General features: G+C 42.4%; 1 long non-coding RNA gene across 2 annotated transcripts in view; it reads left to right on the top strand.

Annotated features, from left to right (window-relative positions):
- The window catches only part of 2610307P16Rik (RIKEN cDNA 2610307P16 gene), a 425,389-nt gene that overhangs the window by 320,936 nt on the left and 78,345 nt on the right, over positions 1 to 26,108 (top strand). For both annotated transcript variants that reach the window (NR_045054.1, NR_045053.1), the window contains exon 7: positions 2,908 to 3,046. This is a non-coding gene — a long non-coding RNA (RIKEN cDNA 2610307P16 gene). The remainder of the gene's footprint in view (positions 1 to 2,907; positions 3,047 to 26,108) is intronic.

Below are 26,108 nucleotides of genomic sequence, written 5' to 3'. Positions count from 1 at the left end.
AAACAGTACAGCCTATTGCCTTTGCTCTTGTTTGTCCACCAAAACGTGAAAGTAAGACCCCATTTGTAAAGACAACACACACATTAGTCTTAGGGCATGGGTCCCTCATGGGAGGCTCCCTTCTTACTGCTTAGCTCTCAGGTGCTTGCTATACAGGCCAATGGGAGGGCAAAATCCTAAACAGTCTATTCAGTTGTTAAACCTGTAAACTGTAAAACATCAAAATGTCTTTTAAAATGGTGTCATATTTGCCAAGTGCATGTCTCAGATTTCTCCTGTAATTCTCTGAAACAGATTTAGAGCAAAATGAGAGGAAATGGGAGAAAAAAAATAGGATGATAAACTCTGATTTAAATCCTGAATTTATAGAACTATGCATTTAGTCTACATTTTAAGCAGATAATCATCAGTTTCAGGAGAACCATTTTAAAAACTAAGCTATTTGGGAGTGGCTTTCCCCAGCCTTTCTTTTAGCATGCTCATTCCTTTCCTTGGTCACCCTACATGGTCAAGATTTCTTTATATCAACATGGGATCTCCCTTTAAGCTGTCCTTAGAAAGTCATGTGTGCTGCCATTCTCTTTCGGTTTGTTTGTGTCTGGTCCTCTTGGAGATTTTCAAAATAATCAAAAAACACTTATGTCATAGACAGTGTTTACTGTCTTTAACAATAGTTTACTTTAAAAAATAAGTGGTATGTTGGAACGTGTGTATGAGAACCAATATGGATAGTAGTAGCAGACTGAGTGTGAGACACTGTAGTCATCCTGCTTGGATCTAGATCCTGGCTCTGCCATGCCCTGAGTGTGTAGCCTTAGATGACTTGGGCTAGCCTTGCTTTATGTTACTGTAAGATAAAATCTGTGATGATATTAACTGGTGTGTGTGTGTGTGTGTGTGTGTGTGTGTGTGTGTGTGTGTGTGTGTGTTTGTGTGGTTGAATTTATGAGCTTTAAATAAGATTATTTCATATATATTAAGGGTTGAAGTTATTATTTACCACATAAATTTGTGAAGAGCATTAAACCTTTATTTTGGGGTCATAGTTCTTTTAAAAAGAATTTTCAGTTTTCCTCTGTGAGTTTGATCAATTGCCTGGAGAGTAGTATAGGAAATAAGGGCTGGGCTGTACTCTTTCATTTCCAACATAGCCATTGAGACATCTCATTTGGCATATAGGACCCAATTGGTAGATGTTTTCAGATGTTTGCAGAATCCGTATCATTTAACATCAATTACTGCCAAGCTCCAGTTTGTCTGTCTATTTTTATGGTTTTAGAGATGCCTCTGGCTTCATATTATCTAATAGAAGCCTGAAGGCCACCACGGAAATCATTTGGTTTGCTTTCTTAGCTTCAGAAATCTTGTAAGGCTTTGACATGCAGCCTTGCAGTGTGTGTGGTTCTGGCCCTACTATGAGCATGGATGATGTCCCTCTTATTATAGTTATTAGTGAGAAGGCATAAATCTCAGATCTTACAGACTCATTGAGGACTTTGATCTTTCCTTTCCTTCTTCCCTCCCTCCCTCTCTCCCTCCCTTCCTTTTTCTCCCCTCCCCCTCCCCCCTTCCTTCTCGAACCCTTTCTTTTTTGGACATAATGTCAACAGAACTATCTGATTTGTTAACCATAATTTTTGTACATAGTCCAATTCTACAGATCTATTTACTGCTACCAGTGGCCATGTAATGAACACTTGGATACGTTTAAATGGCTTTTGGTAGATGGATGTTTGTCTTTGGAGTGGGTCAAGAACTATCATTCCTGTATAAATCCAATCTCATCTCTGAAGTATATCCAACTTCATCAGTTTGGGAATTTTTCTGATAGTATATTGCTAAAATCAAAAGCTATGCTGTATGGTCAAGAGATCTCTAAATGTCCTTAGCCTCTACCCCTGAAGTCTTTCTCTAAATGGGTTCTCCGTGCTTATCAGCTTATTCTGTCTATTTTGTCTGGATAAACAGCTCCTAACCCACCTTGACTCTTACTGCTTACACATGGCCGTAGCCTCTGCCTCTGCCATGGTTCTGCCTGTGCCATCCTTGCCTCATGTTGAAAGGTCTTTGGGAGATTTATTTCCCAAATTAACCTCTCTTTAGTACATTCTCTTCCCATCCCCTTTCCCTTCTTGCCTTCCTGCCTTCCCTTCATTTTTCTCATCCTTCCCTGTTCTTCCCTGCCTTCTTCTCTCCCCCCCCCCATTTCCTTCTTCTTTCCTTCACACCCCATGAATCTTTATTTTACTTTAATCCTTTGGAATTGACTGCATAATTTGCTTATATAGGTCCCTCCTAGTCTCTAATTCTCAACTCAAGCATTTCATCTCCCTCTTACATGTCCAGTGAAAGACTCATAACACTGTCCTCTATGTCTCTCATTTCTTGCCTTGTATGACTACTTAACTCTCATGTGAGCATTCTATAACTTCTTGAATGCATAATCCAGCCCCCCTCTTCCAGAAAATCCTTTGGAAGACTGAGGCCAAATTATCTCTGCTCAGTTAACTTCTCTAAAAATGCCACCATTATGCAAGTCCAGCGGTGATTCTAAATCCAGTCAAGTTGTCATGATTGACAAGATTAGTTGTCATAGGGTTTGAATAAGTCTTTCCAACATGATTAGTACATCTTGTTTCCCTGAAAAATGTATCTTTATTAATTTTGCTCTGATGTTTACATCTAAGTGATCCAGGTTTATGAACACTGATTTTATTTTCTCCTTTAGAAATCTGTACTTGCTTCCCTAGTCGCATATATCTTAGCGTCTTTGGTACCTTATGATTGTGATGGTTTCTTTACAACCAAGCCATTTCCTGAGGTCACAACTGAATACCTTGTCACCTATCTTTAGTCCATAGGTGGTGGTTTTCATTGTCCTATCAACATGGTTTGGTTTTCCTCTAGGAGAATGAGGAGGAAGAGGAGGAGAAAGAGGAGGAGGAAGTAAGACAGAGGGGGACAAGAGGACCAAGAGGGCACATGGCTGAGGAGGAGGAGAACAACAACAACAACAACAACAACAACAACAACAAGAAGCTTGGTGGTAAGTAAGATCCATCTGCCCCTGAATGTTCCTCCCTTTTCTTTCTTTGTTTTTTTCCCCTAAAATACAGTTTTACTTTATTGCTTTGACAGATGGATTCTCGTGTTCTCAGGCTGGTCGTTAGCTTGCTAGGCTAGCTGTGGATGACTTGGAACTGCTGACTCCTCCCTTCAGCTCCCAAGTGCTGTGATTGCATGCTTAGCCATGGACAGTGTAGGCAGTGCTGCGGTTCAAACCCAGGCCTTTGTGTGTGTCGGGCAAGCATTCTACCAATTGAGATACATCTTAGAAATGTCTAGGGCATTTGTTTGAAGCTGGAGGAGATGGGAAGTTTTTCTTATATGTGGGTGGTTAAGTGTAATTTAAATACAGCTTAAATATTACGCTTTGAGGCTATTAAAATTTCAAGGTCCTTTTACATAGTGATGAATCAGAAGGAAGATGATGAGAGAATTCATAGCAGATGAGTTGTTCAATATTCAAACATTTATGACACTCTGTAGAATTTCAGATCCTAACATACTGTAGCTGTCACTCCTGTCTACACATTATAATCTGCACAGCAAGAGACAGACTCTTTGTGTGTTCTACTGGACCCTTCCATTTGAGCTTAATATTTCAAAGACTGTTGGCATTACATATCTCCTGCTCCAGATATGATCAGTTGTCCTTCCCGATTCCCAAATTGCCCCATTCTCCAAAGCCTTCTCTAGTCCATCTCCATGTTTCTGTCTTTACATTTGTCTTTTATCAGTTTCCCTTTGCTGCCTTGCTCCTCTCAGTTGGTTGACTAGTCTTCTGTGGTTGGTACTCCTTATTGTTTCCATCATTGTGAAATGAGTCTAATCATGTTTGTTCACTAGTTGTCTTAAAGCACGTGCCAGCCTTTCTTAGCATTTCATAATCTGTGTGCTTTATTTCTAGAATATTCCAACTCCTGTGTTCTTGGTGTCTCTGATTAGATGATCTAGCCCTGGTGCTAGGTCTTGAGCTAGCTTTGTTGAGATGAATCCATTTAAATATTTTCCATCTCTCTCACCACCTCTTCTCCTCTCATCCAGCCTTCAGTCTAAGTGTAGCAACTGGTCTATACCAGTAATCTGGTGGGCCCCTCATGACCTTTGAGCTTTTGTGTGTGTCTTTTGTTTTCACCACTACTCAGACCCAGGCCTTTTTTGTGCCGTCCTACTCTGGCCATTGTTCAACACTCTTCCTGTCCATTTGTGTTAACCTGAGTGGTTTTCAGTTGAGTTCCTGTTCCTCAGATCTGAGGAGCTGTTCTGTTTGGTCTCAACTTAAGCTTCAATGTCTTGACAATTGGTATATTTTACTATCTGACGAAGACTGGTGATTGTTGATGGTAGCCCCTAAGATCACTCAGGAGATGACTCTTTGCTTATTTTGCATGTTAATTTTTTATAGCTATCCGACAAGACAAGTTAACATAGATCTGATTCAAGACTAAGATTATGATGCTGAGGCACTGCAAGTTGTCCTGGGCAAGAGCCCTTTCCCATCTTTCAGATCCCACTGGAAGGTGACAATCGTTAGTGTGTCGCTGAGTCATTTCAAATTCTTGCTCCTGTTGGGTCACTTTGCCTGTGTTTCGTTTGATCACCTGCTGCCTGCCTCTTAAAAAAAGCACGTCAGATTGGTGGGAACCGAGTTGTGAAGACCATTCTGGAGAAGTCAGAATTGTGGTAGGAATTGAGCTAGAGAAGCCAGAGGGCAAGCCATGCTCACTTAGGACTCATCAATGGCCATTAGCTTCTAGGAGTGGCAGAAAGACTCATGTAAGAGGGTAACACATGGCACTGTAAGCTGAGGCGCTGCCACGGGGTTACCAGTGATCTCTGTTTATATTATACTGTGTGTGTGTGTGTGTTTTTTTTCTTTCTTTTTTTTATTAGATATTTTTTATATACATTTCAAATATCAAATGCTATCCCGAAAGTTCCCTATACTCTCCCCCCACCCTGCTTCCCTACCCACCCATTCCTGCTTCTTGGCCCTGACATTCCCCTGTACTGGGGCATATAAAGTTTGCAATACCAAGGGGCCTCTCTTCCCAGTGATGGCCGACTAGGCCATCTTCTGCTGCATATGCAGCTAGAGACACAAGCTCTGGGGATACTGGTTAGGTCATACTGCTGTTCCACCTATAGGGTTGCAGACCCCTTCAGCTCCTTAGGTACTTTCTCTAGCTTCTCCATTGGGGGCCCTGTGTTCCATCTTATAGATGACTGTGAGCATCCACTTCTATATTTGCCAGGCACTGGCATGGCCTCATACAAGACAGCTGTACCAGGGTCCCTTCATCAAAATCTTTCTGGCATATGCAATAGTGTCTGGGTTTGGTGGCTGATTATGGGAAGGATCCCTGAGTGGGGTAGTTTCTGAATAGTCCATCCTTTCATCTTAGCTCCAAACTTTGTCTCTGTAACTCCTTTCATGGGTATTTTGTTCCAGAAATTCAAATAACCCCATTAAAAATGGGGTACAGAGCTAAACAAAGAATTCTCGACTGAGGAAGACCGAATTGCTCAGAAGCACCTGAAAAAATGTTCAACATCCTTAATCATCAGGGAAATGCAAATCAAAACAACCTTGAGATTCCACCTTACACCAGTCAGAATGGCTAAGATCAAAAATTCAGGTGACAGCAGATGCTGGTGAGGATGTGGAGAAAGAGGAACACTCCTCCATTGTTGGTTGGATTGCAAACTTGTACAACCACTCTGGAAGTCAGTCTGGAGGTTCCTCAGAAAATTGGACATAATACTACTGGAAGATCCAGCAATACCTCTCCTGGGCATATACCCAGAAGAAGTTCCAACTGGTAATAAGAACACATGATTCACTATGTTCATGGAAGGCTTATTTATAATAGCCAGAAACTGGAAGAAACCCAGATGCCCCTCAACAGAAGAATGGATACAGAAAATATGGTACATTTACAAAATGGAGTACTACTCAGCTATTAAAAACAATGAATTTATGAAATTCTTGGACAAATGTGTGTATCTGGAGGATATTATCCTTAGTGAAGTAATCCAATCACAAAAGAAGTCATTAGATATGCACTCGCTGATAAGTGGATATTAGCCCAGAAACATAGAACACCCAAGATACAATTTGCAAAACACAAGAAAATCAAGAAGAGGGAAGACCAATAGGTGTGTTATTTTTCAAGTCTCCTTTCAAAAATAAATAAATAAATCTCCGGGCAGTGGTGGCGCACGCCTTTAATCCCAGCGCTTGGGAAGCAGAGGCAGGCGGATTTCCAAGTTCGAGGCCATCCTGGTCTACAGAGTTCCAGGACAACCAGGGCTACACAGAGAAACCCTGTCTCAGGGGGAAAAAAAAATCTCCTCATGTGGTATTCAATTTCTTACCTTGCATCGAAGGCCTCCCCAGTGGGCTCCACTGTTTCAATTAACTATGTCTTTCCTAAAACTACACATATGATGACATGGGAGAAGTGCCTTTTCTGTGTCCTAGTGAAATACTGCTGCTTGGCAAGTTTCAGATGCTCTGATGCTTCTCTTAGCCCCGCTCCTTTTCTAGGCAGAGTGAAGAGCAATCCCTCCCACCCCCGCGTTCACCCCAACTTTCTTTTTATACTTGTCTCAAAATTCTACCAGATTGTCTTAATGTTTTAGTTTGTCAGGGCCTTTGCTAGGCTCTGAGTTTAATGAGAACAAGGACTTGAGTATTATTTATTGTTTTATCTTGACTTGACACATAGCTCCTAATAAATTTTTTTTTCTGTATAATGTTCTTAATCAATTGATCAAAAACTTAGGTTTCAATAATTCTGAACATCTTTAGATATATGTTTATTTAACATCTTCTTTCTAATTTCTTTGTAGACCCACAGGTAATCTGAGTATAGCAACTACAGCGTTTGTTTCCAATATAGATTGATTAAACGGAAATGTCTTTTATATTTTATGTCTCTTCCCTTTTTTTGTTGGGGTGGTGGTGGGGATCACCCTTCCTCTTTGTTGTGGTTTGGCTATAATATGCTTCTCCGCCCCAGACTTATGTGTTTAAAGACTTGGCCCAAACTGATGGAGGATGTGGGACCTTTAGGAGGGGAAGCCAATCTGGAGGGAGTGGGTGGTGGTGGAATGCCTTATGAGTAGTGACAGGCAGGCCCTTCGTCTCCCCCACTCTTGTCTGTTTATCTGCTCTTCTCTCCTAATTTCCCCAGCCAGCTGAAGGGATGTACCCAGCTGCCTCACTCTTCCCCTCCTCCAGGGCACAGTGATGGGTTGGATACCCTAGAACCCACTATGCCCACCATAAACCTGATTTTCCTTAGGTTATTTCTCCTTAGGACTTGGTAGTAACATGGAAATCACCCCACACTCCAGAATACTAACTTTATTCTCTAAGAAACTTTTCTAAGCCAGAAGTGCTACTAGGAAGACACCATGTTTCTACTTGTCTCCCTGTCCATCTAGAGTTAAGCAAGAGTTTGGAATCTCATCTCTAAGGATTTTGCATAGTATGTTGAAACAGGACTGTTTTTCTTTCCTTTTTTTTTTTTTTTTACCCTGGGTGTTTTGTTTTGTCTCGAATAGATGTGAATTTCCGAGTTTTCTTCCCTATATAGTCCCTAGGAGCTGGGGACAGGATTGCCTGGCTTTCTCTGATGGCCAGCGTGTGCCTCCAGGGGTATGCTCTGTTGCATAGCTGGCTGGCATGTGTTTCCTGTTTCTGCAGCTGCAAGTCTTTCAGACTCTTGTAGAGAGAGCTGGTATTTTATTACATTGCATGTCTCATATTTATGAGAAACTCAAAGGCTTTGAGGATTTTCTTTCAGTATCTAATCTTCTCAGGGCTCTCTGAGGTAGGTAGCAGGAAGTGTTATCTCCATTTTGCAGATGTTACAGCAGAGGCAAAGCCCGACCTGATGAAGGTTCCACAAAAAAGTCAAGACAACCAGAGCCTTTCAACCTCCATGCTAGAGATCTTGATGGCAGATGACTTAAATTTAATTTTTAACACCTCTGTCCATTTTGGGTTTGTATGAATTTTTATTGCTACGCCAAGCATTGCAGGTATAATGCTTATTATTTTTTCTTTAAAATTTTTATTACATTTTATTTATTGTGTGCCTGTGCACCTACATGCGTATATATGCATGTCTTGACTCCCATTTGGAAATTACAGGATAATTTTTAGAAGTCAGTTTCCCCCTTACAACATATAGGTCCCGGGAATCGAACTTAGGTCATCCAGATTGTTGGCAAGCACCTATATCTGCTGAGCCATCTCCGAGGCCCTGCAATACTAATTTTCTGTCTACTGTGTTTCTGCTGAGATTCCTCATTTATTGCTCATATACTAATAAGTATGCCTTTTATATGTGTTTGCTTATATAAATAAAAATATATACTCTTAAAATAAATGTCAGGTTCAGTCAGATGACTGGCTATTTGGTTCTGAGGAATCTCTGCAAGCATATATGAAATTCAGCCTTATGTCATAGCTGATAATCCAGAGCTTTCTTTTATGTCCAGCATCCTATGTGTATATTATGTGTAGACAAGAAAACACTAGAAGATGCCATCTGAAATATGAAGTGTGTGTATGTGTGTACAATGTACAAGGCCTGGTGGTATATGCCAGTGGTCTCAGCACTGTGGAGGCTGGAGGGCCTAGAGTTTAAAACCAGCCAGGACTACTACACACAATAACATTATGTCAGAAAAACAAAGCCACATCCCACACCCTTCAACACCCTACCCCCTCCCCAGTCACACAGGTAAGCAAATGGAAGAAGCAGTATGCACGTGGATATCAGATACTGTCAGGCACGAGAAAGAAACATTTCCTTTGGGTAATTCTTTGCCAACGATGGTGTCCTGAGGGAGAGCGCATACAGTCACATACATCCCCTGCCACCCCATTGCTAAGATTCTTTTAAAAGCTCATTTAGAAATCAATTAATGAAGTTTTATAAATTTATAAAACTGCTAGTGCAGTTTTAAGTCACTGTCTGGGGCTTTGTGTAGGGTGGGCAAGGCTTCTCTCTTCTGTCTGATTTGGCACGTCTCTCCCTCTTTCACCAAGTGGCAATAATTATGCTCTTACTCCCAGAAGCCTAGGAACAGGGAGTCTTTGCAGCTTTGGAATTGATTGGCCCAGGCTCTTCCTACTATCGGATGGTGAATAGGCAGGTTTAGCTCCTTTAGTGGAGTCGTTGCTGAGGCCTCTGGGTGATTTTCTAAAGCTTGAGAATGGCCACACCTAAATGGAGGTTGGGAATGACAGTTGTTGCCCCACACCCCCAAGCTCTTCCCTCCATTCTCTGTATTTAGGAGTACCACCCAGCAGCAGTGGCTTTAGCCCTGAAACCATTTGGAACCGCTGGAAGAGAGGCCACCCAGTGCTTCTGTGAGCAGCTGGGGCTGCAGGTCTTCCATTGGCCACACAGGGAATGTTCCCACTTATCTACCCTGAGCATGGGTGGCCTCCATCCTTAGGCTAATGTGATTTCTCACTGTCTGGAGGTGGGTGCTATTGTCTTTTCCAGCTTGTTGTTTGACGCTCTTTTCTGAGGCTCCCATCTTCTGATGACTGGGAGCCGGGTGGGCATTTTCTTTATCACCTTACTCCCTCTCATTTTAAGGACTCTGGAATTGGCTAAAGAGATGATGACAAACCTTCTCCAGCCAGTGGCCATGGATTAGACTGTAAGTAGACAAAACTGCTTCCTCTACGTCCACCCAGCCTGAGAAAGATCCTCACCCTGCTTCTATGTAAGCTGCATTTCCTTCTGCATACGACATTCCCTCTATGTCCCCTGGGCCGAACCACAGGCCTCAGTGTGGCTCGCATTTAATGTCAATAGGCAAGGTTCATGCCTGGAGACTGCATGGTTGAACAAGTTGGGGGATGCCGGTTTTGTCTCTCCGCTAGCAAACTGCCATTTCTAATGAACATTTTATGAAGAGGCCTCCTTCTCGCACCTCCCTCAGTTGTGCTAAAAGAGCAATGAAAACATACGAAGAACTGGATTCATGGTGTGTGCACCTGGCCTCTTTGCGAGTCTCTGCAATATGTCACGCGAGTGATGCATCTATAAAGTGCAGACATCAGGCTTGTGCACAGCAGCAGTATAGAGATGCTGGCTTTCTCCCCGATGTGGATGGAAATCCTGGAGTTTTGTAAGATTTGGCAGGCTGAGGCTGGAGTTCAGCTTTCCTTTTAAAAGGACTTTTAAACCATGTTAGTGAGTTCTCAGGGTCAGAATGACAATCAGAAACTCAATTGCAGCAATATATTTTCAGGCAATAAAATAATGTTCTTGGTTTAGGGGGGGAAAGTAGGGTTTTTACTAGCTAGGGAATAAGTGATAGTGTGCTAGACAGCATTCCTACTTGGTATCATGTGTGACAACTCCTAAGTAACAGGCACTAATTTGTGCATGGGGAAAACCCAGTGATACCGAGTCCCCTATTTTGTGCGAGTCAGCACTTGCCTTACTAATGAACTAGTGTAATTGATAACATTTGCACTTTCCTCACTGATATTTTAGATTTCAACCAAGATAACAAAAATAGTCCCTGTCTCCCCTTTTAATGTCATTAGTTCATGGAAATGCAACCAAAGAGATGGAAAACAAAATTTTCTCATGTTTTACAACACAGCTCCCCCGGGCCCCTGAGCCTAATTTGTTCTTAATAATTTTCAAAAGAGACTTTGTCTTACAGCTCCCAGCAGTCTCTGGACTGTCTGAAAGCAAGCTGCAGCCTGGTACAGGAACCCTGCCAATTTCTAGGCAGTGGAAGCCTCTGGAAAAAAGTAGATTATTTTCCTCTGCAGTAGGAATGATTTAAGTTTTCGATGTGTTGTGTGCATGTGTGGGTATGGTGTTCATTTGACACAGACATACGTAGCTCCTTCTCAGCTCCCTCGCTTCTGTCTGAGTTCGTTGTGTCTTGAGTGCAGAGTCCTAACAAACAGAGGCTGTGTCTGTGGAGACACTGGACATCCTACCTAAGCTCCAGCTCTTGTTCCAGGCCTCAGGGGACACAGCCAGACTCGTTTTGCAGCTTGCCCTGCAGCCTCACAGCCCTCGCAGATTGACGCAGCTGCCTTTCTTTCTTTCTCTCTCTCTCTCTCTCTCTCTCTCTCTCCCTCTCTCTCTCTCTCTCTCTCTCTCTCTCTGTGTGTGTGTGTGTGTGTGTGTGTGTGTGTGTGTGTAGTCTTGCCTCCAGCCTCTCATGGTGTGGGGAGAGAGAGCCGGAAGAAGTGGGAGGGCTGAGATGAATTATTCAGCCCCTGCTAAATGCCAGGCTGTGCGCTGGGTGCCTCATGTCCATCTCACTGAAAAACAAGCCATTGATCATGAAGGCATCCTAGACCTTCATACCACACTTTGGAGTCCGACCACTAAAATTTGAATTCTAAATTGTGCCACAGTTTCTCCACTCATTAAAGTGTGTCTATTAACAGAACCAACTGCTATTGTTTATTGTTGGGTTAAATAAATTACACGCAGAATTGTATGAAGGCCAGAAGACAGCCTGCAATGCAGTGCTTTGTCACTAAAACGCACTGTGAAGCAGAAGTGAATTCGCTTTATCAGTTTAAGTAGCATGGAGGACAGCTGGGGTAGGATTTGAACTTGGAGCTTAGAAGGGAGACCCTGTGGGCATGCTACATTTTCTTTCTAATTATATTCCACTTGGTGTCTTGCACGGGTGGTATTACCCAAGAACAAACCATTGTGCCATAGGAGTCTCATTTTACTTGATACTCTCCAAGCATTAGACTCACTGCCTAGCACCGCAGGTTGTCTTTCCCCATACTTCTCCTGGTGGCAGGGACAGGGGGTGTGTGGTTGGAAGTTGACATCTTTTATCTGCCTTGCTCATTCTGTTGGCTTTCCACTGGCTTTTCTGTTCAGAGCTTACATACTATCTCTTAGTTCCTCTCAATTGTGTGGTGTTGGCTTGTACCTAAGTATGTGTTGCCAACCCTCATCTCATAAGAAGTGCTGCTGCAGCTGTGGAACCTGTTTGCAGAGCTCTTAGGTGTGAGAAACATTACATTTGGTCTCCAGTAAGGAAGAAACCAGAAAGGGCTCTGTTACTTTTCCCTCAGTCCCACCCAGTGGACCTATACATATCCAGTTGATTTTGGATGGGACTTTTCAATAATATTAAGATTTGTGTAAACTACAGTGGGATTTTGTCTAAGGACACAGGGTCTTTAGGGCAAGACAGAACTATTAATAGAATGTGCATGTGTGTTGTCTATTTGTTTTCCAAATGGAAATGTTTCCTTGAGGTTTTGGCATGTTCGTTGATATGTTGAAAGATGAGAAAACATCATTTTAGAAGCTCAGTACTTATACCATATTAGGAAATTTACAGTGCCTCAGATTTCACATTTAATGTTTTAATTGCCTGGTTGGGTAATAGAAAAATGTCAAGCTTCTCTCTTTCATTTCAAGTTACCACCACTTATTTTCCCCTTTGCAGTCGTGGGCTGTTGCCAGCTTCGACTTCCTGCCCTGGTCCCAGCCTGGACTGTTTGCTGAGAGAGGAGAGTGTCACGTGACATCTGAAATGAGTATCATGCAGACTTCTGACACACTGGTTTACTCTTTGGTGATACCACACATGCAGTTGTTTCCTGTACTGCTTGTAAATATCCTGGACGCGCATCTGACACTGAACTGTGTGTCTGAAACCTTTAAGTTGCCTTTGAACTGAGGATGCTGTTCTGCAAGTGGAATAAAGCAGCCAGGAAATCAAAGGCCGTGCTGCCATCTTGGTCTGAGGGTGGTGTTTGGGAGGCAAGCCTGTGCACTGTGAAAGAAGGCAGCCAGATGCAGCTAGCTGGAGGCATAGACCCCCATGGAGTGTGGGGGTGGGCGTGGACAGGAAGAATGGAGCATTATGGTCTGCAGTTGTCTATAGCTGGTGGTTTAAGTTCTCTTCAAAGATTGAACCCTCTTCAAAATAGGGTTGAAGCTTGTTCTTACTATAGCTACTTTCCCAGGTGCAAATGGTGATGAAAGACTTCTTTGAAGGAATTTGTTATGGATAGAATAATCTTATGCACAAATGTATTAGATGATGAGAAATAAATTGAGAGCACATTCTAGGAAGGTGCTCTGCTATTGAGCTACATCTCCATCCCTTCTATATGGCATCATGGTCAGTCGCAGGATGTAGCTGGAAAAAAAATGCTCTTAGGGAAAATTACAGGCTCTATCCCTGGACAACTGAGAACGTGGATTACTTCCATGAATGGCTATCTCTAAATATTATTTTTGCTTATCAACTATAGTCATTATTCTCATTCTCTCTCTCTCTCTCTCTCTCTCTCTCTCTCTCTCTCTCTCTCTCCCTCCCTCTCTCTCTCTCTGGTGTGTGTGTGTGTATGTGTGTGTGTGTGAGTGTGTGTGAGTGTGTGTGTGTTACTCTTCATCTTGCTGCACCAAAATGCTTACAAGTATCAAGTAACTGAGGCAGCGGCTTATTGGCTCTCATTTGGAAGGGTTTATGAATGAAGCAAGTGGTCACATTGCATTTGCAGTTAGGAATCGGCAAGTGATAGGTGTTCTTGCTTGGCTCACTTTCTCCTATTCACTCAGTTTTGGGGCATGGCCACTGGGATGGTGCTGCCTATATACAGTATGGGCCCTTCCTCTTCAATTAACCTTTTCTGGAAATGCCCTTAGAGCTTCCCTTCTGTTTGTCTCTTAGTTGTCTCTTACTTGGTTTAGATCTCATCAACTTGGCAGTAGAGATCAAGCAACATATAAGTAATTATTATTATTTTCAAGAAAGCACAGATCTTGATGGATTGTCCAGGCTGTCCATGAATGCCTGGACTCAAGTGATCCTCAGACTTGAGTCTCCGCATAACTGGGACAGCAGGTTTAAGTAGCGCCTACCTCTCAATTCTAACTTTTTCTAATTGGTTATTTTATTTATTTACATTTCAAATGTTGTGCCCCATGTTTCCCCTCTGAAACGCCCCCACCCCACTCCATTCCCCCTCTCCCTGCCTCTATGAGCGTGATCACCCACCTACCCACCCACCCACTCCCACCTCACCATCCTAGCATGTTCCTACACTGGAGCATTGAGCCTCCACAGGACCAAGGGCCTCCCCTCCCATTGATGCCAGATAAGGATATCCTCTGCTACATATGCAACTGGAGCCATGGGTCCCTCCATACGTACTCTTTGGTTGGTGGTTTAGTCCCTGGTAGCTGTGTGTGTGGGGGTGTCATCTGGCTAGGTGATATTTCAACTCTAACTTATAACTGTATGGCAATTCATGCTCATTATCAAAAACTGGGGAAAATGTAATAAAGCAAAAGAAAAACAAAAATAATCTCTTAGTCATATAATTTAAGGAAGATTTTGGTTATCTCTCCTTTTAGTCTTATTTCTAGGAAAGGCGGAGGTATATGTGTAGACTGTGTGTATGTGTACGTACACACACACACTTCTGGTCTTTTCCTTAAACAATACAATAAATACTATATTTTGTGTAGCTCACTGTATAGTGTGTGTGCATTTAGTTTATGTGCACCTTTGGCTTCCATCCACAGCTCCAGAAAATGAAGGGGAAAATCAGCATTAAATCCAGAGGTCGCATTGTTCTTCCTGATATGCCTGTGTTGCAGTTCACATTGCCTTTTCCAGATGGCTTTTGTGTTCTCTTCGTGGTAGTGTAGAGCTGTTAGGATTGGCTTAATGTGTTACATTCTGTTTGGGCAGCCATACTTTTTCTGAATTTCTAGTTATTTCTACCTATATATTTTTTTTTTTTTTGAGGAGTAGTCTGTCTTTTGAAGGGTCCCTGAATATCTCAGAATGTTGCTTCGGATAGTAGTACACTCTAAACACTAGTATTTCAGGTTGCCTGTCTTGCAGTACTGACCCTCCTTTTATGAAATCCTTCCTTAGTGTTGCAAAGATGGATCAGTGGTTAAGAGCTTGCGCTGTGGTAACATGAGGCTCTATGTTCAAATCTCCTGAACCTGAATCAAAGCAAGATCAGATCCACAAGTGCCTACAGTCCCAACTCTCTTCCAGAATGTAGAAGACAGCACAATTCTTGGAAGCTTACAGGCCAGTTAGCCTAGGGAGGGAGGGAAGAAGGGAGGGAGGGAGGGAAAGAGAAAGAGAGTGTGCACCTTGTTAAGTAAGGTAGACTAGAAGGCAAGGGCTGACACTCATAGTTGACTTCTGACCTTCATTGATGAGCCCACATTTACACAAATGAATACACTAGTAGATGCACACATACACTCCTAATTTTACAAGAAGAATACTTTCGCATTACTTTGTATTGTTTCTTTGTAATCCCTTTTACTTGGTCAGAACATATATTTTCATGTTTTATCTGTCACTTGGATATTGTGTGGGATACTGTATGAGGTTTAATGATGACTTCATTGATTTGTATAGCTTTTTATCAATTTTAACTCCTTGTTTTAGACATTTAAATGTTACATATGTAATAGCAAATGTCTTATAATGTCAGTTTTCTTTGAGTTTTTTCAATATGTATATAATCTTCTCTATTTTTCTGTCTGACAACACAGCCTTCAAAGTGGTTTTTCCTTCCCTCTGTCGATATCGTTCCCCAGGTCCACAGTTTTTCCCAGCTGATCTTCCCAAATTCATGGCTGGTTCCATCCTTACCTGGTCATCTTCCTCCATTCTTCACTCTTCTTGCTATGAATTTAGCAAACTGTTTCCACATCTGTGTGTAGTTCTCTTCCACACGATAGCCTCTGAGCCTTTATTTCTCTGTATGTGCAGAGCTCACTGAGACAGTTTTGCAATGTTTGTTATTGCTCCAGACGATAGCAGTCCATTCTCAGGGAAGTTTGGAGTTTCTGTGGTGTATTATCTATGATCACCCTGGTGGTAATTTTTTCATGTTTCAGTTTCTTCCACCATTAGCAAGGCAGGCATGAGGATCATTCTGAGTGCTCCTGTTACAAGCTACCTTCCATACTTTCCCCCGGTCAGTATATGTGACATGGTTTTGCATAACCAATGTTATATGTTCATCTATCACTGAATCTTGAAGCTGAAGTTGTTTGTGTTGGTGTTTTAAACTACTGTTACAGAATGCTGGAGAAAATAGACCTCGAAGGAAGAAAGGTTTACTTTCTCTAACAGTTGTAGAGGTCTCTATCCATGGTCATTTGACCCTGCCACCTCATCATGGGCATCACAGGGCAGAGGAAAGCTCATTACATTATGGTAGACAAGAAGCAGAGAGTGGGAGAATGGGGTCTGTATACCACTGTCCCTTCCCTTTAAGATTATACCCAAGTGGTGTACCTTTCTTCCATCTGGCCTCATCTTTTCAAGGTCCTGTCACCTCCCAACAGCAGTATCAGCTGGACACCATCAGCTCTTGAGGTTTTGAGGGGCCACTTAAGATCTAAAAGAATACAACACAATCATAAACTGAACAGTGAGCCAATCTTCTCACACAACTTTGTTTCTTGGCAGCTGTTTTGGTGTTATTTTCTGACTTTTAATACACTTCTTGGCTTTGGTCGTTAGTACCAAATCCAATGTTGTAACCCAGACTTGCCCCTGTTCTCACCCTCCAGATTCGGCTCCGATAATTGTGGAAGTTCCTCTGTGCACTTAGGAATAGAGGACCTCACATACAAGGAAAGAGGAAAGTGATAGTAGGGTGATGAGAGGAACACAGTAGGCCAGAAGAAAAGGGATTAACACTGGCTTTATATGTACAGGTGTGGTCTGTTATGGATCCCAGAGCATGGCAGCAAGTAGGTGTGTGCTCAAAGACAGAATATCGAGCTGTCAGAGTGAGAAGAGTCAAAAGCATCATTCCCAGACTTCCAGAGTCCATGCTTTATCTACACAGCTTGAAATCTACAGGTCCTAAAATCTCAAACTTTTAAGGTTGGCACAGTGATCCGCCCCCTTTTATGATTTCATATACTGGAAAATCTGAAAAATGGCACTCTGAACCATTCCTACACCCAAGCCCTTTCTAACTGAGATAGTCACTTTGTAGTCACCCTTATTAGAGATCATGAATGAGAAGCAATAGCTAACGATTTCTAGGTCCAGAATGGCCAGAACAAACTTAATTTATCTCTGAACAGTCAGTCTGTGCTGTTTGTGGAAACCCACCATTTGTTTCTAGAGCATCTGTGCATCCTATGACTAAGTTATTCTGTGACTACTGCTGTCCATATAGCCATAGGTGAATCCTTTTCTTAGCCTCCTACTGGGAAGTATCCAATGTGGAGAGTCACAAATTTTCACTGAGCACTTTCCATCCACAGTCTCATTTGATGTCTCTTAATGACCCGGGGCAGGTACCCCACCCATTTCAAACCAGAGATCCCAGGTTCTTGGTGCTGGAGTAAGTCTCCTGAAACTACTTGAGTAGGAGGCAGCAGAAGGCTCTGCTCATTCTCATGTGTTCATTCTTTCATTCCCTACTTTTTGGTACATCCCCACAGACTGCTCCAGCAGGCTAGTCCCCAAGTTGAGGAAAAGGTAGACAAGGCACCATCTTATTCCAGCTAGATAGGAGTCAGAGGATAGAACATGAAGTTCTGTCTTGGGTGATATATAATTTCTTTTTCCATTGTTGATAAAAGGCATGTTAAAGGAAGAGACTTTCTTATTCATAATTAGAGGAATATGCAATATGGTGGGTGGGAATGGCAAGTCTGTGGAGCATCCTGGTCTGTAGCAATGACAAGTATTCTTTTGGCTTCCTCTTTTCCCCCCCATTTTATTTGATCTGGGGCCCTACCTAATGGCACAGTGCTGACCACATCAGGATAGGTCCTCTTCTGTTCAGCATCTGGAAACAATCTCCCAGACATACCCAGAGAGTGCTGGATACTCTTGAAGGACAAGGGAGCTGTAAAAAATTTCAGAGACAGGCTTCCTGAAAAGGAACAATGTCTTAGCTGAAATATTAAGGAATGGTTACATGCTATGTGTAGGAAACTGTAAGTAAAGAGACCAGGTGAGAGAAAGAATAAACTTACTTGGAGTTTAAACTCCAAGTTTTCCATCTGGTGTAGTCAACCATGGTCTGAAAATATTGTTGTTGTGCAGTGAGGAATTAAGATCCTTTGAGATGGGAGGAGGGGGGAACTGAAGCAAAGAAAAGGAGGGGGACAGGCATTCCTAAAAGTAATATTCTGAAATAAAATGTATTTGTTCTAATTTATCCATTATTGTTAATCTCTTACTATGCTAACTCAAAGTTAAATGTTGTCATAGGAATGTACATATAGGAACAGCTTGGTGTGTGCACAGAGTGTGTGTACTTATAGGAAAAGCATAGTGTATATACCGAATGGGTGTGTACAGATAGGAAAATCATAGTGTGTATACAGAGGGGTGTGTACAGATAGGAATAGCATGATGTGTGCACAGAGTAGAAGTGTACATACAGGAAAAGAATGGTATGTGCATAGAGTGGGTATGTCTAAATAGGAACAGAATGATGTTTGCACACAGTGGGTGTATACATATAGGAGCAGGATGGTGTGTGCACACAGTGGGTATATACATTTAGGAGGAGCATGGTGTGTGCACACAGTGGGCAAGCACATATAGGAAAAGCATGACTGCACAGGGTGCAATATTGTGCATGGTTCACTATCACCTGGAATATTTGTGCTTATCTCATGCTGATAAGGGGTTCTGTAGCAACCAAAATTCATTGAATTTGCCTGGATGTGCAGTGCCACTGTGAACTGCAGTGGCTGAAGCTACAGAGGAGTAGCTGGTGCAGTAAATCAGACTCTGGGGTGGGCATATCCTAGGGCACCACGAGGAGCTGTCTGAAAGGCAGAGGGTGGCCTCCGGGTGCCAGTCAGGTGTGGTGAGACACATTCCATTGGTGCATTGGAAAGGACAGGCTGATCACAGCAGGGCCTGTCACAGTCTGCTGAAGCAGGACCTGTAACCCAAGTAGCAGGAGGAACTTTTATTCAGCCTGTGGAGTGATGCTGTGAAGGAATTGAAACCCTTCAAGAGCAGAGCTAAAAACAGTGGGGGGAGAGGAAGTGTAATTTGCTGTCTTCCAGTTTCCTTCAGATCCCGCCTGCTGCTGACCTGTTAACCATCTCAGAGCCTGGGCCCCACATAGACTGGGCATCCCCACAAATCAAGGCAAGCTTTGATTTCATTAAAATTGTATGCCCTTTTCCCTTCTGCTAATCCAACTCTTGGGCCTTAAAAACAAGCTGCTTTTTTTTCTTTAAGTTTTGAATAATTCTAGTGTTTACACAACCAAAATTTAGTATAAAATTTTAAATTCCTGAAACACAAAATGTAGCTCAGGATCCTTTCCTAGTGGCCTGAGAGTACAAATCAAACACACACTCAAAGGTAAGGCAAAGAAGCTTCCAGAAAGCGGAAATACTTCTGTCAAGTAGGCACCTAGTATCAAAGTGGGTCAAAATAGCTCAATGTGTGGACGGGCATAGCTGAATCTTTGCTTACACACTTTCCCCTAGCCCTTTCTACATAACACTTTCAAGAAACTCCTCTGAGAGATCATGCCATCTTCCAGCAAAAGGTGGTGAGTGGACTTCAGTAGGCACTGATGGGAAAGAATCCAGTGCTAAGGGTGTGGGTAGACCTCATGCAGACCCAGGTCCGCCCAGTCACTCGATAACCCTGAACTTGGCTGCCTCACTCTTTGCTGAGGTCCCTCAGGTGGCCTCATTGTTTTTATTACCATGGTAGAAAGAGTATGTGAAGCCTTGCCTGGCTGGCAGTCTCGTTGCCATGGAAACCTCCATTCCACACACCTGATTCACACATCACGCTCCGCTAAATCCAGACAGAGGTCACAGACTGGCATTTGCCCTTTGTCTCCCCTTCTTGTGTTTTCCAGGCACTGAATGGATAGAAAGAGATGGGCAGTCAGCAGCCTTGCAAGAAAGCTTTGCTGTGAAGAAGTTTGTGAATTCCAGAAAAAAAAAAAAAAAAAAGACTGGTAGCTGTGAAGGGCAAAACGGGGGGGGGGGGGGGGGGAGGGGCGGGGGGGTTTGCTGGGGAAGACTGTGTACATCGAAGCTTCTCCTTGCAGGCAGCCTCTGTCCTGGGTTGCATCTGAAAGTGATTTTCTGGGTTCCCGGGTGAGCGTGGAAATGAGTCTAGCAGATTCCGGAGCTTTGGCTCCTTGGGGGGTTTTCTGTCCCATTTCACTGAGTTGCCTGATAACCTCAGCGCCAGGGTGTGTGCGTCAGGATTGCAATGTGGGCTGAGGCGCACATTAGCCACAGCTGTCTATTAAGAACCAAACGATCTGATGATCCGTCTCAGAGCCTGGTTTTTCTTTGTGTCATCTATAATATTTTAGAAGGCAGACGCCATCTGTAGGATGTTCTTTTTCAGGAAAGTTACTGTGTTTGAAGAAGGCTTCCAGTTTTCCTGGGATGGTGATTATTAGTTTTTGCTTGTGTTACTCATTTGATAGATTTAGAGAAAAAGAGATGATAAAAAAATCAGATCATGAGCCTTTCTCTGTGAGAATTTCTTCTTTGTGCTTTGATTCGTAATCTTTTGATTCTTATTTGTTTAGGTAGCACAGGGCATTGAACATACTAGGCAAATGTTCAATTACTCAACCATATCCCCAGTCCTTGATTTTTTTGTTCCTAAGGTTAGATTTTAAAGACAACTTTAAAGAGAATCAAAAAGGGCATTCACAGGACATGACATCAGTCGCCACACACTGGGGTTCAGGTATCATGTGTGATTTATGGGGTATCTCAGCAGAGTCATAGCAGGGGTCTCTGCGTGTGTTCATCTCTGCTGACTTACTTCCCTTTCCTCTCATTGATTAATGCCCCTCCATTTTGGTCAGCCTCTGTTGACAAAGTACCCTCTAGCTTCAGCAGTACGCCGGACCTGGGTTTCAAATATCACTTCCCTATATCCTTGAGCACACTACTTTTATTTTATTAAATTTGGTTTATTAGTGTGTGTAGGAAAATATTGCTGTGACAGTAATCATAAACTTTAGTGTCAGTGTAGTGCTGCTCTGTATCCAGGATGAATCCTGTTATGCTAGATTATTCCAGAAACAGCATTTGCCTGAAGGAATACTCTCACCATCCAAATAATTGCCATTTTCCTGATTTTGCTTATGTGGGGATATGTGCAGCTTAGTAGGTGGATGGTGGGCTGAGAGAAGAAATATTCAAAAGTAGAGTGCATATATACTTTCTCTTGTCTCTGTATATCCACTGGGTCCGTTTTAGGAATCTCATTGTAGGTTCATGATGCATAATAAGGTTTCTCTTCTCAGAAGACGAATTGTCACTCCTGATGCTAGCAGGTGTGGCTCTCCATCCCATTCTCCAAAGTTGTGGAAGAACGTGGACGGATTCTGATCCCGACCATCTTAGTCCTACTTTGCCTTCTGGCGTCCTTCTCCTTCCTCTTTTTTTCCTCTGTATTTCCACCTCCCTTCCTTCCCTTGAAGTCTTTTCTTTCTTCTCTTCCTCTTATACTTATATGGCCCGTAACGTTGGCCACTGCAAGCTCTTTAAAATGTTCAGTGGCATTAAGTACTTAACATTGTCATGGAACCAAGCATTGTCCCTGTCCTCCCCATAACTGCATCTCTTTCACGATAGAAACTGTTAAACATTAACTCCCATTCCCACTTGACCACCAGGGCCCGAGGCCAACCATTCTTCTCTTTGTCTCTGAAATTAACTACATTAGTTATAGAAGTTGAATGATGAGCCCTTTTGACTCTATGTGCGTGTGTGCATGTGTGTGTGTGAATTATGTATATGTGTATGTGTGCCTTCTGTGAGTGTGCAGGAGCCCACAGAGGCCAGAAGATGGTGCTTTATTTCTGTGGGTATTACAAACACATGTGAGCAGCCCAGTGTGGCTGCTGAGAACTGAACCCGAGTCCTCTGCAGTAGCAACAAGCATATGTGTGAGTGCTTACCTGTGTGGTTTTATAAAAGAAGGATCATTGCAAATCCTTTTTTCTTTCAAGTTGTTCTCTCATGTGGCATTTTAGCTGTCATAAATCTATAATCTGAACTTTTAATACTTGATCAGATGCATTGTTTGTTAATGTTTCTGTTTTATCCTTGGTTACCATTCCACATGGTTACAATTGTCTTTTGATGAAGAAAGTTTTAAATTTTCTTTCATGAAGTGCAATTTGTCTGTATTTGTTATTGCCAGTACTCGTGCCTGTGGTGTCATGTCTAAAATATGCTTTCCAAGTTCAACATCATAAAGATTTGGTTGGACTTTTTCTTGAAAGGTTTAAGTTTGTGATCCATTTTGAGTTAATTTTCATCCATGCTATTAGACAAAGGTTGTATAAGGTTCTTTTGGATATTCATATCCAGTTTAGATCATTTGTTGAGAATGGTCCTTTCTCCATTGAAGGGAATTATCATTTGTGTTAACAACCATTTGACCAAATACGTAAGGAGTGGTATGAATGTGAAATGTGCCATAACGATTCAGGGGTTTGCCACTTGGTCCTCAGCTTGTGTCTCTGGTTGGAACATTGTAAAACTGTGTATAGGCAGAGCATTGCTGGAGGAAGTAGGTATCAAGGAGCAGGCCTTGAGGCTTTATAGCCAGCCACACTTCCTGTTCAGCCTCTGCTTCCTGACTGAGTATGCAAGGTGGTCGCTTCAGCCCCTTGCTACTTCCATGTCTTTCCCAGCATAATGAATAATCTCCCATAAGCTAGGACCAGCCCTTCTCCCCTTAAATTGTGTCTCCCTGGGTATTTGGTTACAAGGAAAGCAAAGATATATATCCTCAATCAACTACTCTAGCCAGCCAGGTTGTTCCAGATACCTGTTTCTGACTTCAGCTGGGGTTATAGGCATTCTGCTATGCCCACCCAATTTTTATGTGTTATCTCTCTTAGTTAGGGTTTTCCTGCTGTGTACAGAAACCACAACCAAGTCAACTCTTTTAAGGATTACATTTAATTGGGGCTGGCTTACAGGTTCAGAGGTTCAGTCCATTATCATCAAGGCAGGAACATGGCAGTGCCCAGGCATATATGGGGCTGGAGGAACTGAGAGATACACCGCTTATTCAAAGGCATCTTGCAGAAAACTGCTTTCCAGACAGCTAGGATGAAGCTGTTAAAGCCCACACCCACAGTGACACACAGGGACACACCTATTCCAACAAGACAACACTTCTTAATAGTGCCAATCCTTGGGCATTTACAAACCACCACCATATCTTAATCAGTCTTCTATTGCTGAGACAAGATTCCATGACCATAGCAACTGTTATAAAAGAAAGCAAATAATTGGGACTGCCTCATGGTTCAGAGGTCTACCATTATTATCATGGCAGGAATCATGGGGTCATGTGGGCAGACCCGGTGTTGAAGTTCTACATATGGATCCAAAGGTATCAGGAAGAGACAGCCACTGGGCTGGTATGGGCTTTTGAAACCTCAAAGCCTACCTCTAGTGACACACTTTCTCCAACAAAGCCATACCTCCTAATCCTATCAACACTGCCTCTCCCTAAGCATTCAAATGTATGAGCCCATGTGGACCATTCTTATTCAGACCACCACATATGAGCTCTAGTCCTCATGGTGAGATAGTAAGCAGTCTACCTTCTGAGCCATCTCACCAGCTCAAATTAGAAGGATCTAAAAGCTTTCTTCCTTCTCAAGATCGCCTTGGTTCTTCCCTGGTTTTTTATAATTGCACGTGAACACTAAGGTGGTTCTGTATTTCTGCAAAAATTTTCACTTGGGTTTTGGCCTAGATTTTGTCAAATCCATATAATGTCATGTATACAATTGATGTCTCAGCATGATTAATCATTCCAAATCCATGAACATGGAATAAAATTCCACTTATGTTTTTAATTTCTTTGGTCAATGTATACAAATCTTCAGCTTAACAATCAATTACTAAGTATTTCATTACTTTTAAGCTTCTATAAATGGCATCATTTTCATAATTTCCTTTTGTTAGTGATCACTGTTTCTGTAGAGAAATATAGAAATGGTTTTTACATACACTTTATTGAATTTGTTTTAACTCTAACAGTTCATGACTTGTGTGATGTTTATTATCTATATATAAGATCCTGATACACTTCTTCTTCTTCCCAATTTGGAAGTCTTTTTCCCCCTCCTTTATTAAAAATGGCTTTTTTTTTCTTCTTCATGTCATATAACCTGTTTATGGTTTTCCCTCCCTCTACTCCTCCCAGTTCCTCCCCACCTCTCCTCCAATCTGGATCCACCCCTTGTCTCTCATTATAACCCAAGCAGGCTTCGAAAGGGTAATAGTAAGATAAAGTAAGAACTAAGACATCAAAATTCGATAAAACAACCAAAGGAAAGAGCCCAAGAAAAGGCACATGAAACAAATATAGATGCAGAGACCCACTAGTTTGCACACTCAGGAATCATATCAAAAATATTTAACTGAAAGCCATAATATATATACAAAGCACTTTAAAGGTAAAGACAAATAAATATATACATGAGACTAAAAAATAACATAAAATAATGAAGTTACCAAAACCCAAAGCCCTGGCACAATATTATGAGACAAGGATCCTCCAATGATGGCCTCTGAGCTCATGTTCTGTTGGTCGTCTACTGCTGGGCATACAGCCTGCATCAGAGTAGCTTGTTTCTCCAATAAGACTACCTTGAAGAAAGCTAAATTTTCATTTCCAAGTAGTTGTCTCTTGGAAATGCTTCTGGCTTACAGATGGGGCATTATGTCCACTTTTCTTCCAATTGAAGAAACCCTCTGTTGCAGACCCCTGCACTCCCTGTGCACGCTGCCTCAGGCTCTGTGACTTCATTATGTGCACCAGGCTTGTTGTGGTTAGAAGGCCTTATTTTCTTTTTCTTTCTTTCTTTCTTTCTTTCTTTCTTTCTTTCTTTCTTTCTTTCTTTCTTTCTTTCTTTCTTTTATTAATTAGGTATTTTCTTCATTTACATTTCCAATGCTACCACATAAGCCCCCCAAACCCTTCCCCCACCCCCCTCCCCCCTCCCAACTCCCACTTCTTGGCCCCGGCATTCCCCTGTACTGAGGCATATAAAGTGTGCAAGACCAATGGGCCTCTCCTTTCACTGATGGCCGACTACATCATCTTCTGATACATATGCAGCTAGAGACGAGCTCTGGGGGGTACTGGTTAGTTCATATTGTTGTTCCACCTATAGGGTTGCTGTCCTCCGCCCCTTCTGACTCTTACCTTTTTTCTGCCTCTGCTTCGGCAGGGTTCCCTGAGCCTTGAGGAGGGGAAGGCATTGATGGTGACATATCCTTTTCAGGTCTGAGTGTTCCAATATCTTTCCTTGTATAATGTCTGGCTGTGGATCTCTGTATTTATTTCCATCTGCTGTATGTGGAAGCTTCTCTGATAATGGCTGAACAAGGCACTAATCCATAAGTATAGGAATGTGTCATTAGGAGTCAATTTATTGCTATCTTGTTGTTATTGTTATTATTGTTGTTGTTATTACAACATTAGTATTTGGTTTTCCCCTAGGTCGCTGGTCTGTTTAGTTTCAAGTTCTTGGCCAACCCAACAGTGTCAGGTATGGGTTGTATCTTGTGGAGTGGGCCATAAGTCAAGTCAGATATTGGTTGGTTACTCCCACATGCTTTGTGCCACCATTGCACTAGTTATCTTGTAGGCAGGACACCACTGTAGTTAAGTATTTGTAGCTGGTTGGTGTTTACATTCCTCCTTTGGTAGCATGCAGAGTAAGATGCTGGAATGCTGTGGTGCAGATTCTATGAAGGCACCAACACAACTTCTCCATGTTCAATGAGTTGTATAGATGTTGTCTTCAGCAGTGGGGCCTTGCCATGAGTTTTGGAGAGCATCCTATAGTCTTTGCTCTAGCCTGGGTTGTTTGAGGGTTCCCATGGGATTTCCTTGGCCAATCTCTCAATTGTATCCTAGGACTAAAACCTTTGTTTTCTGACAAAAGATGGCCAGTTGGGGCTTTGTCTACCCATGGTTTGGTGATACCATTTAGA

Source organism: Mus musculus, chromosome 13 (genome assembly GCF_000001635.26).
Source record: "Mus musculus strain C57BL/6J chromosome 13, GRCm38.p6 C57BL/6J".
Taxonomy (NCBI): Eukaryota; Metazoa; Chordata; class Mammalia; order Rodentia; family Muridae; genus Mus; species Mus musculus.
This window is presented reverse-complemented; position numbering and strand designations above follow the sequence as displayed.